Source organism: Tachypleus tridentatus, chromosome 1 (assembly GCF_004210375.1).
Source record: "Tachypleus tridentatus isolate NWPU-2018 chromosome 1, ASM421037v1, whole genome shotgun sequence".
Classification (NCBI taxonomy): Eukaryota; Metazoa; Arthropoda; class Merostomata; order Xiphosura; family Limulidae; genus Tachypleus; species Tachypleus tridentatus.
The window spans coordinates 51,614,296-51,628,316 of record NC_134825.1 but is presented as its reverse complement, the minus strand read 5'-3'; the positions used below and the strand labels follow the sequence as shown (position 1 = coordinate 51,628,316).

Genomic DNA, 14,021 nt, shown 5'->3' with positions numbered 1-14,021 from the left:
TGCGCATGAGTAAATTGAATAAGCTCGTAGTGCATCACGGGGGAAAAGAATGGCGGGTCCTGTAGTAAGGGTATTTCGAGTACAGTTATTCGAATTGGTGAGAAATGTAATATGTATGCATATTAAAATTTTAATTATGTGAATACATGTGGAAACAACAGTTTATTTAAAGTCATAGTGATATAATAAGGTAAGCAGCTTGCGTATCTCTGTTTTATGTTTTCATTATATTTGCTAAACTGATTTAAAATTTAAACAATAACTTGAGTAATGGCAGCATAAGTTCATGCAACTTTGGGCCTGTTTTCCAATTTTGATATACTATTCTAGTAGTAGTTCTCTTAGTGATGCTAATAGTAGTAGTATTTTACTAGATTAAAAACAGAAGGTGTCAAGCTGTCTTCTGTGTACTTTATAATTTTACTGTATTTACCAAGCTAACATTAAAAATATGGATAACTTATGCTGTACTTTATATATTTTAAAAGTACAATATAAAGCTAATAGCATAATTAGGTATATATTGTCACTTAACTGACATAGTAACTGTCTAACGTGAAAACATTTTTATATAATTGTCAGTGTTAGATTTAAGTAGGTAATTTGTATATTTTCAACAACATATTCAGGATTTTTATAGGCCCAAGCATAACAATTTTATTAATAAATATATTGGTAAATTACTTTGTAGAAGGAAATGAGAAAATTCAGTTTTGATGATGAACTTGAAGTAAAATTAAAATGTACAACTTAATTTAAAACGGTTCGATTATTAGAAGGCATATGCATCTAAACAATAAGCTTACTTACATGTACCTAACATTACTGATAGTAAATACTATGATAATGGATTTCACACTACTTATTTTCAAAAATTCAACCAAATAAAAGTAATCTAAGAAGGTAAATTATTGAATGTAAATTGTGTATTCTGTGCAGTATAACTTATTCCAAGTCATAATTGTTGGAGTACATTATATTTAAACAAACTCAGAATTACATAATGAGGACACGGAGTATAACAGTTTCAAAATATCTAATAGTACAAAATAATAACCAGTGATAAAATAGTTATCATAACACATTTTTGAGTTTTTTGAAATTACTGGAGTTAATGTATAAAGTAAAGGTGTAAGATATCATAGTGGCTTTAGCATTCTTTGATAAAATATGTTAATTCTCTAAGGTTAATGCAAAAAATAAGGTACTAATCTTGTGTGCTGTACAGAATTTTAAGATCAAGTGATTTTAAACATTTCAGGTTAAACAACTATACTGCAGGAATTATTTTTGGTCCACCACATGAACAACACAAGGCTTGTTGGCAGAATGTCATTTGACACATTAGAACCATACTTCAACCAAATACTAAAACAGTATATAACTATTTTTTTAAACATATCTTGCAAAATCTGTATGTCTGTCTAACAGTATTTCAGAATAATTCAAGCTAGAAGCACAAACTACCTGTGTATCACATGTGTTTATAACCAAAGGAAAAACAAAATGTAAGAATAAAGCTGGATTTAGGCCTATGTCTGACATTCAAATTTGTATATCTAGCCTTTTCATTCTACCACTTGGGTCTCAAGAAGACTATCAAACTTTGTAACAAGTATGATTACCTAAACCAAGTTCTGCTTGCCTCTTAATACTTCTGTGCTCAGAAACTAGTCCAAAACCTAGCTTCAACAACTTATACCAGGAATCTTTCTGTTAGCTCATCATTGTACTTATCTTTGTTTTATGTGTGTGGTATGGGGATCAAAGCTGCATGTATTATTCAAATAAGAATTTACAAGAGCTACATTAATCTTTTTTCTTCGTAAGATAAGAATTTTAAACATTGAAGTAAAAGACTTGTTAGTGTTTCCATAGCAGCTGAATGCTATTTTTCATGTGATATCCAATTCAGTTGTTTAAATACAAATAAAAAAAATATCTTTCTCAGCTGGTATAGTTATATGATATTATAACTGAATAAGAATAGACTGTAGCATGTTATCAACAATAGTTCATGAATCCTCTTATTTTTCTTTCACAGCAACATTTTTTATACCCAAGAAGTAAGTTTATTACAAGTTTCTTAATTTCAAGTATATAACCTTACACTTCACAGTATTTGTGTTAGCTTACACTCACTGATACATTTTCTAAGACTTATGAGTGGTCTTTAGTGTAAAAGAAACATTTTCAGCAGTGAATCTGTTGTTTTCCAATGTTTTAGTACTAACTGCATATTTAAAAATACTGTAATCAGCAAGACTATCCAAATGCTTAAAATAAATAATGAAGACATTGTAAAACAAATGTTTGAGGGACCTAGTCACATTTTTATAGTTGTGGACATTGTCATTTATTGTTTTTTGTATTTTACCACTGAGCTAAACTGTAGCATATAGGTAGGGTAGACAAGACATCTGCCTTAGGGACAGTCTGGCCTACTCGGTCACAACTCATAGAAGTTCAACTTAGGAGATAGATAAAATTATTACCTTTTATGTTTATATGTAGTTGGGCAATTAGTTCAATTAATTTATTACCTATGGTCATGGATCATGTCACTTAGTGTTACAAAAAGTAACTGATTAAGTTTAATGGAATTGATTAATGTTACAAAAGCAGTCAACTAGTTAAAACTAGTGTTTCAGCTTATTACTGTTTTCAGTTATTCCAACTGTCCAAGTAATCAAGATATTGCCCTTATGATTTTAAGGTATGTATTAAATTCGAGGTTTTCCAGCTTAACCGATTGAATGTAAATTCTGTATTATGTGCAAGGGCTATAGAAATGTAACTTTCCCCTAGCTGTAATTGTTGAAGCATCATATTTATATTATTATATAAACAAATTCCCATACTAAATAATAATGACACACAGAACAGCAGTTTTAAAAATATAGCATTACAAAATCATTACTAAATAATCAATGATAAACTAGTTTATATAATGTTTTTTTTTGTTTTTTTCTGAAATTACTGGATTTAAATTAGATTACTTCTATTTGGTTGAATCTAAAGTTTTGAAACTAAACATTATGCTACAAACCATTATTACAATATTTGTTATCAATAATGTTAAGCACATATGAGTTTGTTTATGATTTAGCTTCATGTACTTTTTAATAAGTTTATCTCAGTTACATACACATTTTCAGTGAAATTAATATCATAATGTTATTTTTCTTCTTCTGAACACATAAACAATTAAAGTATCTTGCAAAAAAAAATGGTTAAGCATAATGGTGTCATTTAAGTATCTGATACACATGTAAGTATTTTTGGGCATATGTAAGTATTTGTTGTTACTAGTATTGAACAGTTTAATATGAAATTGGAGCATGTTGAATTGTATAATTAGTGTATGACTAGCTAAGTTACATCAGTTTAAGTACATCTGTGATTTAGTGTATTGTAATCTGTATATGTGGTTTCTTCACTCTGTGAGTGTGTTGTTTTTGTTGATTGTTTTTACATTTAGAACTACCATTTGTGATTTTTGTTTTTTTAAAGTGCAGAATAATTCCTAATATTTTGTGTCTGTTTCAACAATAATAAAGTTATTCCTACACATATTTGCATACATTCAAATAAACAAAATTTGTACATAAAAGTTGAGTTGTTTTTTTTAGGATATCCAGTTTGGCTTGTCACTGTAATAAATATTATACCAAAGGAAGTACACCAACAACTGTTTGAATAATATACAATGCTCTAGGTATTTTAGTGTAATGTTCCTGATACGTATATTAGGATTACTTTGGTATTATTTTTGTAAAGGAGAGCTTCTAGTACTGTTTATTGTACAGACTTTATAAACGTGTTAACATGAGTTTTATTTTCTAAGTGAAATAGATTAAACATATAATTTTGTTATAATCTCTTTTATTACATAAAGTATTTGAAAGTCATGTACAGACTTTATAAACTTGTTAGCATGAGTTTTATTTTCAAATTGGAATGTATTAAAAATATAATTTTGTTATAATCTTTTTTATTACATAAAGTATTTGAAAGTTATGTATGTGCATGTATGTATGAGACATAATATTACTATATTTGTTAACCGAAGCATATTGTATACTTAATTAGCAACACCAGTTTTAAACAACAGAGAATAAGTATGTTCGGGCTTCTTTTTTGTAAATTGTGTTTTGATTTTTAAATCATGTAATTATAACAAACATTACTGTTTGATGATATAAATCTGAATGACACTGTTTATGCTACTTATAAACCTATGGGTTGTTGTAGTGTCTCATGTGTACAATATATTCATTTGAAAAGACTGAAATATTGTGGATGAAATTAAAAAGTTAAGGTTATGTGAAAGCACCCGTAGTTTGTTAAAGTTAAGAAGTAAAATAAAAAAGAAGTAATATGTAAAAAATGATTGAAGATTTCAGTAAAAGTCTGTATAAAAGTTTACCTTTTCAAGTAATGTTAGTATAGACAGTGTGTTTATTCCTTGTTTTTATTTCATGTTATTATAATGCTTTATTGAAGCAGTACTTTCTTTTATGTTTGTAATATCTCTGTACATATGTTTTATAAGTACACACATTAACACAGTATTGGTGATATTTAAGAGCAACAAGTAAAAGGAGTAATTTTGTTACTACTGTTAGCTAAACAACAGTGTATGTTTTTTCTTGTGTAATGTACCTATTATATTCACATATTGTTTTGTTTACACAGAACTTATTTCTTTTAGAAGTGATGACATAATTGCCCATTACATTCTGACTAGACACTATGGACTGACTAGATGTTGTTCAATTTCTATTAAATGGGCTTGATACATTTATATGTATTTTTATAATGAGAAAATTGTCTTCAAAGGAAAAGAATTACATCATCAGATTGATTGAAAACATTCTTAGAAATATAGAGATATAAGGTGTACATGTAGTTTGAATCAGGAACTGAAGTCTTTCAAGATAGTTATAAGAAAGTAATTGGCCTAGAAAAGTTGCAGTTATAAAGCTTACTGTAATAATTTATGTGTGAACATGGTTTAGTCTATTAAACTTCTTAAAGGCTCACAGAGACAGAACAAATGAGGTAAGCTACGAACTAAGTAAAACAAAGACTCAAGCTTTTTGGAAATTCTAAGAAAGTTTCTTTTGCTGAAATGTGACTACCAAAGGTTTAGGTAAGAATGTGTACAAGAAACAGTTAGCAGGTTGAGTGGTCTATAATGTGATTTAGGTATGTTTTTATGTGTCACAAGTGGGAGATCTTATCAGAATTAATGGTCTTGTGAAGATGCAGTATCAGAACATTAACTCACCAAGCAATACCCAGTGGAGAGTAGGTGATGTTTATTTGTCCTTGGCTTTGAATTTGGTAGTTGAATGCTTCAGTGTAAATTGTTTTACTGAATTAGAAGTATTTGTGAGGCTAGGATAGTGTTTGACATAAAAGTTATAGAATGTCCAATTTAAAGTCCTGATTGATGTTAAATTGAGTTAGAAATTTGCTGTGCCAGGTGAAGAGTAGTATTTGTAACTTTTAGAGATTTTTACAACAAAAATACCACTTTTTAGTCATTAAAGATAGTTAATAGTAGATAAAAACATTCTAAATATTAATTATTGGATTACAGTATGTTTGAAATAAACACCTTAAGTCCAATATTGTAATAATGAACATAAAAAATAAGATACATACCAAAACGTTTTTTAATGAAAAGTTGGGTGTTCATATCTTAGACTCATTCTTATGGGAGAGGGGGAAGAGAGTACTGTGTGTGTGTATACTTACTTGTATGACTACATGAATTCAGTATTACATTCTCAAGGATCTTTGTTTAAGGAATTTCATCTTTTTGGTTGGCTTTCATGCATTTTCAATGACCGGTGAAAATGAATGGATTAAATAAAAGAATAATACACGAGGAAATGCAACTTTGCATGAGGGAATGTAATATTCCTGATAGCATTTCCTCAAGTGAATTTCATTTTATTTTGTTATTACTGTTCCTTGAATGTATATAAAGGTAGTTTGATCTGCAGCATAACATGAAAAGTTGCACTTCATTTATATCAACAAACTACACATTAACTTAAGTGTATTTTTAATATTTTAAAAACACTGACTGAAAGCCTTAAATATGTTTTATTTGTTACAATGGGTATTTATTTTTATTTATAAACATAAGGGAGTTTCATATTTGCCCTTTTTTGTGCTAGTTGTTCTAGTATTAACTATACTTATTATTTTGAGAAGTGTTTCATGCACTAACCAAACTCCCTTTAAGCTACATAGACTTGTGATCTTAAAGAAGATAATTTTAAATATTACTTCATGTATTTTCAAACTTGTGAATATTTCTTCCTATAGTGTTTTGGTATTGCTTTTATCTGGTAATGTGATTGTGAAATCAAAACTGTTATGTTGAGAGATGTTTTATATTTAATCTTGTTTTTTAGTTTTATTTTCCAAAAGAAGAGAGAAATTACAATTCTGGTGCTATCAGACCACTCAAAGACATACAAACACAGTATTTTTTCCCTAAAGAGTGTGGCACTTTAATCTGGTTATACTAACTGTGTCATTTTAAGTACTGTTTTACATGTGTACACGTAAACCCATACTGAACAGTTAACATATGTAAGTATGGTAACAAAAATTCTTTTATATATAGTTATAACCTTGAATAATTTAGCCTTTTTAGTGTTTATGATTTCTAAGATTAAGAGTGTACAACAAACATATATCTGATGTGGTAAAGAAAATTATGTTTGAATATTGAGACAAGGTAAATCTGGAGCATCAGAAAAGAACTAACTTTATTTAGTATTCTGTTTATAAAATAATAACACAATTTTTTATTGTTTTGGGAATATGCTTTTTATTTGTAATTTAAATAAACTCCATTCAGCACATCCCAAGCTTTCAAATAATGAAATAAAAACAGTAACCTATCAAGTAAAAAAGTTTTATATTCAACAAAAAGTATCATGCTTTTAAACTATCAATACATACCATATCTTCAAACAAACTATTTTACAAGCTAATAGTTCTAGCAGATGAGTAAGTTTAGTTACAACTGTCTTAAGGTTTTATGTACTGTGTAGTATCTCGTACTCAAATCACTTCTGTTAATCTTATCGGTTCATAGACTAACAAGATTTTAACATTTTGCATGTTAGACTCTTAAAAATATTTATGTTTAAGAAACAATAAGTATGTCTGTCTGGCCCTGTTTTGTAGTCCACATTTTCAAAATCTGGTATAATTTAGTTAACCCAGGTCTTATACAAAATTACAATAATCTTAATGAGTGGTACATTATCAAAGAGCTTTTTGAAAGTGAAGATAAACAAATTATATAGTGTAGAGAAAGTAGTCTTTATTAGACTCTAGCACTTTGCTTATGTTTGCAGGAAGGGAAATATAAAGATTGTATAACATTTTTGCATAAAATTACATTCAGTTTCTAAACAAATGACCCAGTTAAGTACATTATGAATGCATACCATTGTTTTCCTTTTCACAGTTGAGAATAAAACAAAATGGTTAAGTAATATACAATTTGAACAGAGTGTAACATAAAACTAATAATGTTTTTAAAAGCTTTTTTCTATAGTTTTAAAAACAAACTATGTTTTGCTAAGTACATCCTACTTGTCCCTTTAATTTTCTTTTTATTTTTAAGTGATTTTAATACCAGTATTATTTATCTTTAGTCAGGCCTATTTTAACTCACTTTCTTATCCCAGGTCCCATTTTTGAGCCTTTTCCTTAACTCTAACAGAAACAGCAATGATATAAATAATCATGTTTAGGTGTCCAATTTCTGTTTTATCTAAAGCAATCTTCTTTCTATCCTTTTGTTTTTTAACTCATTGGTATTTTGAGAGGATAATAAACTGTTTAGGTAAAATATTACAGTTTTTATGGTACAGTGATTGGTGTCATGCTTTTCATTGTCAAACATGGTAGATTCTTCTATTTAATACTAAAGAAGGTGGTTTTTCTAAGATGAATAAACAAAACATTAATCAAATCATCACTTTAATTCATGTTTGGAATAGTTTACAAAGTACTTTCAGGAGAGGTTGCTGCTTCAGAATTTTGTTTCATCTATTATAAACTAGTAATGTAGTATAGATGCTAGAAGTCTACCCCTTTTGTAAGTTGAATAAAGGTAATGCTTAAATATCAAACTAAAAATTTCCTATCAAAAATATTCAGATATATGTTCCTTACTAAATAAGTGATACTTTTGCTAAATAGACCAACTCTGAATTCTGTTTAAGAACTGAAAAGGCCAGTAAACTTCATGACTGAAAATTTCATAGGAGGAAGAGAATAATAATGCAGATGGTAGATGTGTGATGTATAATTTTCATAATAGTAGCCTTGCAGTATCACGAATTATTGCATAATGACACATTTCAAGGTCATCTGTATCAATAGCTGTTAGAAAGAATGGTTTGGATGGTGCAAGGTCAATTGTATATGTAGCTGTTATAAAACTATTGCTGAGTTACAAAAGAGTGAGATGATAAAAAACTGCATTGGGCTAAAAATCATGACAGTTGAGCATTAGGATATTTCAAACAACCATATTCTGAATTGAGGAGCTTAACTTTGAAATATTTTGTAAAAGGTGAATTCATGATTCTTAGGAAGTCTAAGGTTAAATTCAGTTGATTATATTTGTTATCATTTATGGAATAATAATTAAGTGCTGGTTTGGAACTATTTTAATTTTGATATGATTGGTTCTTGTTGCAAATCCCTTTGATTCTGCCAAAGCATGAATTTTTGTAGAAAACACAAAACAAAAGTTCATTTTATCTAGAATAAAACAAAGCTAAGCCTCTCTTTTGATTTGGAGCTATTTTCATATTTGTTATTTTGTTGTTGACATAGTAGTGAATTTTACAGGATTTTGAGAACAATTACAAAAGAATATACAAAGATCTGTCTGTGTTACTGTCTTTGAACAGTTTGTGATATGGATTTATTCTGTTTTAGTGCTCCTAAATGCTCACGTCTTTATGGAGAATAATTGAAGGTGAAAAATATTTAAAATATTGAGGGAATGTATCCTTAGTTGATATGCTTTTTGAGATTAAAGCATGAAAACAATAGTGCTGAAAAGTTGTAGTATTATTTTTAGTGTAGTACATTTATTTTTATCAAAATAGTTTTTTCACAGAACTTCTCGGTTAAATATCTTGACTAGGGAGCAGTAGTGAAAACAGAAGTGATGTCTTGATGAAAGGAATTTTAAAACTGAGAAGTTGAAACATATAAACAATTGTGTGAAGTGTTTTGTTTGTGCAGTTATTATTACATAAAGTTATGTTAAAGTTTGTTTTCAAAATGTTCAGCAGTAATATTCATAAGTGTATGTGGATAAACAAGGATTGATCCAAAACCATAAACATTTAAAGGATTTGATATTCAGTTTATCCTTCAAAAGCTCTTACATGGAGACATTCAGTTTTCAATGACACAATAAGGTTTTGGAAGGTTTTACCAAAATTATTAGGTCCAATTTTTAAAGGACTGTCCTGTCAAGTTTATAGTGAAAGATTCCTGTGAATTTGGTGAGAGTAAAATTTATCACTTCTATGTTTTGAAGAGTATGTGTGTTCAGCATGTTTCTCTTTAAGGTAGAACTATTCAAAATACAAGTTACAAAAAAACACACAGAAATGAAGAATGTACCATGCTGATGTGTAATTGCATCTACTATCTGATACAGAAGAAATTTAAACCTGTATTATTTTATGAGTGGTAGAGGTATTTAGCTGTGGAAAATGAAAAATACATGGCAGATGTAAGCACTATGATTTCCTTCACAAAATATCACTTACAGGAAATAATATGGTAACTTAATGAAAAAGAAAATCTCTGAATGATTAGCAACTGAGGTTCATAAATACACAAAAGTAGCTCAATAAGGAGTGTACTTTGAAGAACAACCATAAATAAAGCTTCTATTTTTCAAAGGGAAATATTTAGATCTTGAACATTTTTCATGTATGACAGACCATTTTGGAATTCATTTTTGTATTGACTTGCATTAAGAATATTTACCTCAAATGAACAAGACATACAGCTACATTTAAAATCTTACATCAGTAATGTTATGATACTTGTAGAAGGGAAAAAAATGATTTTTACTATTATAATGTTACCAAGAGTACTATAAATAAAATAGGTTTTTAACATCACTGTGATTCCTGGTTCTTTTAAGAAGATTGTTAAAGAAAGAGAAGTGGGCTACACATTTAATATGTTCATTCTCTAAATTTGTGAATTTATCTTCTTTTTCAGTATTTGTATACATATGAATGTACTATGCTTGAAAATTATTAATGTAATGTATGGTTAAAGGTATCAAATAATAAATTCAAAACAGAAAATTTAAATTTTAAATTCTTTTTGTTCTACTTATTTGATATAATATTTCATGAATTTTTTAAGTTTTCTCATAGACTTGATTATTTACAAAAATAAATTGTAATTAAAAGTAAACTGTGTAATATATGAAATAGGTGATTAAATATAGGAAATATTACTAATGTTATTTCATATAGTTTGTTACAAAGTTACATTCCTATTTATGTGTTTGATATTTTAACTTTTTATTTCAAATGATCAACTTGATTTTATATAATGACTGACAAAGTCACTAGTTATAATTCATTTTGCTCACATCGCTTCTATTTAATGCTAAGAACAGCATTAATATTACTTTTGTGTTAATTAATTTTTGTAAATTAAAAGAGAGAAAGGTAAATATTAGTCATGTACTAGTTATGTGCTATCAAAACAGTGTGTATATAATTTATGACATAAATAATTTACTTTGTCCATCTGATGTTTAATTAATGTCTGTATAATACTGGAACTTTTACAAAATTTTAGAATTCTGAAGTTATCATTCATGATAGCTTAAAGTGTCAGTCATTGAATGAGGCTGTGAGATTTGAAAAATTCACCCTCTAGTGTGGGGAAGTTTGAAAGTTGTTTAATATAGACATATTTGGATTAAGAGAGAGAAGAAGTAGTGCAAAAACCATGATATTGTCAGCATCTAAAAACTTAGTGCACATGTATTACTAATTATTTTGTTGTTAGAGATCCTTTTGTTAGAATACTGTTTTTTATTTCTAGAGTAAAAGTTTTCTTATGATTTTATAAATTCATTACTGTTTATTTGTTCCATACAGTTATCTACAAACCTCAAATATAAAACCTCAAGCTTTATAGTCACCTTCATTTGATAGGTTTTTACTTATAGAGCACTTTTTACATTTATTTTTGAAAATGTTATACATTAAAAAGATGTAGCAATTAGATACATTTGTATCCATTATAATTTATATAAAATACTATTTGATTATGAGGTAATTCTTCAGCTAATAATGCAACTAATTGTAAAAATATTGAGGATGCTTTGTTTTCAAGTAAGCTTCTAAAATACTGAGAGGGCTAGGAAATGCTTGCTCAAGTAAGTAAAATGTGAGAGTGACATATTTTAGATCATTTAACTGAGTTTGTCAGTAACATTAAATACATAATAGGTATACCAGTAAAACATTATATACGAAGAAATATCAAAACTTAGCTGTTACTCCTAGTGTATCAAAAAAGTAATTGATTAAATTTGTTCAAAACTTTTGTTAAAAAAGGGTTAGGCATTCTTAATATTATATTTTATAAGTATCTTCATTGTTACAAGTTCTAAAAGCAATGCTTTTACTTTGTTTCTTTTATGCAGATAAAATCTTGTATGCTTATATTATCTGTATTTTATAGCGACGTATTGAATTGGATTATGGGGATTTAGAGGAAGCTGTGTACTTTCTGTCAGTAACATATAATATTTATACTTGCATAACAATAAGAAAGACTGCTGTTATAAAAGCAGCTGAATGTTAGAATAATCCATTGATTTGGTTAGAAAAATGTGATTTTGTGCATACATGAATTGAGATGTAAAGAATTCCATGTTTTGCCCAGTTAAATGAGTGTAGTTGCAAAGTTTTGACGAAAGATAACCATAAAAAATAAAAATACTTGCTGTAAAAAATAATAGAAGAAAACAAAATAAAATATAGGGTATTCAATCATTTTATTGTGTTTTTCTTTATATGGTGGCAGATGGTAGTAATGACATTTTTAATGGAAAGCAACAATAAGTTATGTGAATTGTTTATAGTTGATATTTTATTTTGGTTATCTTCATTGCCAGATTTGGTCATTTCACTGATGAGAATAATTTTACAGTTAACAGTGCATGTATCATACAACTACATAGGCTATTTCAGAGCAAGAGCATAAGACTGTGGAATAAATTTGGGAGTGTAGCACAAAATATTCGTTTATGTAGAAGCTTATTATTTTATAAGTTTCTTACCTGGATCAAAGCCCTTGATGTAAGTTTCTTACCTGGATCAAAGCCCTTGATGCATGTAAAAAGAGAATAAAGAATTACTTGATTTGCTCAATGTCGTAAGCCATATCAGTTGTAACTGAAAAATAAAACTATTTCATATATGAGGAAACCATCAAAAATGTACAGTGATTTTGTCTGTTTTAGATCATCTGTGTAGGACTTCTTGAACAGAATATTTTAGAACTAGATACTTTCTTATTAATGTAAGTAGATAATATTGTATATAGTTATAACTAAAAATGTTCATTATTTTTAAAATGGTTTTAGTTACGTTACTGTCATTAAAATTTATCTTGGTTCAGAATTTAAAAAATTTACATCTTTTGTTTGTTTTTTCATCTTGCTAAAGTATCAGTTGGATATAAACAAAGTTAACATCTTGCACATTTTATGCTTTGTACATATAACTAAATATGTTATTGTATATGGGTCATTTCTCTCTCTCTTTTTTTTCAGTAGAAGCATCTACTGGTTTCAAATTGGATAGTTAAGAATAAAGTTTGCTGAAAAGGATTGATAAATTACTGTTCTTTGGAGTTATTGGCAGTGTTGCATATTTGCATCTTACCACTTAAGTTGAAGTATCTGTCTAGTACAAACAATTTTACATTTGAGAAATTATGGGAATTGGAAGTTTTTGTTGTCTGATATCTATGTTTTAATTCTTGTGTAAAAGAATATAATTTCTTATGAAATGCTAGTCAAGCAGCTTGGTGAATGATACTTACGTGTAAGGACCTTATGATGAATAACACTGTTAGACTAAGTTGGTTTTGCTTTCTTTCTTTTTTTTACTGAAATAAATGTAATATTTTAACCTTATTATGTATAACTATTTCATTTAATATTTATATTTTACAGACTTTTGCATCCTTTAAGAACAATACATAAAAATTTAAGAAATAAAAAACAAAATTAAAATGGAAATAAACAAAATATTACTTTGTAGAAGCAATTAGCTTAAAACACAGCTACTTGAAGACCTTCAGGTTTTGTTTGTTTATGGATTGTACTGAGTGAAAATAAATAATTTTTTTTTCAGCATTTACAAACTGTATCCTGGGTATTTTATAATCCTTTTTACATAAGATACACACACACATACAAACACCTGATCAAATCCTCTGATGACTAATAAATATAAAAAATTAAAACTGGAGAACTCGGAAAAGTTCAATCTGGAAGTAAAATAATACTTTTCCTGTAGTGAGTTTTGGTTAAGCAAATCAATTTGTTGTTAGTAATTCTTATAAAGGCCTATCTGAAAGAAATAAAAAAAATTATTACCTATTTTAATGGTATCAGCCTGAAGATTTCTGATGAATTATATAATGTATAAATCTCACTACTTTAATTTAAAGTATGTATACTGTATTAGAAGTAATTTTGGAAATGCACAGTTGATACATACAGGAGTCACAAACAAAGAGTAATTGTAACTACATGGCCATTTTATCATTAGAATGATACAGAAAATATGAAACAAAAGCATAGATGTTGTACAATGTAGTACTATTTTTTATTTACTTTAAACAGATCAGTATAGTATGTTTGTATGTTACCATAAGTTTATGAAATTACGTTTGTAACC

At 27.9% G+C, this 14,021-nt stretch overlaps 1 long non-coding RNA gene across 2 annotated transcripts; it reads left to right on the top strand.

Moving 5' to 3' along the window:
- The first annotated feature begins 19 nt into the window (after positions 1 to 19).
- LOC143248643 (uncharacterized) lies at positions 20 to 13,487 on the top strand. Of its 2 annotated transcripts, XR_013027129.1 has the most exons (3): positions 20 to 190; positions 12,575 to 12,633; positions 12,887 to 13,487. It is a non-coding gene; the product is annotated as an uncharacterized LOC143248643 (long non-coding RNA). The 2 variants fall into 2 exon arrangements; XR_013027128.1 differs by lacking the exon at positions 12,575 to 12,633.
- Positions 13,488 to 14,021: the final 534 nt, after the last annotated feature.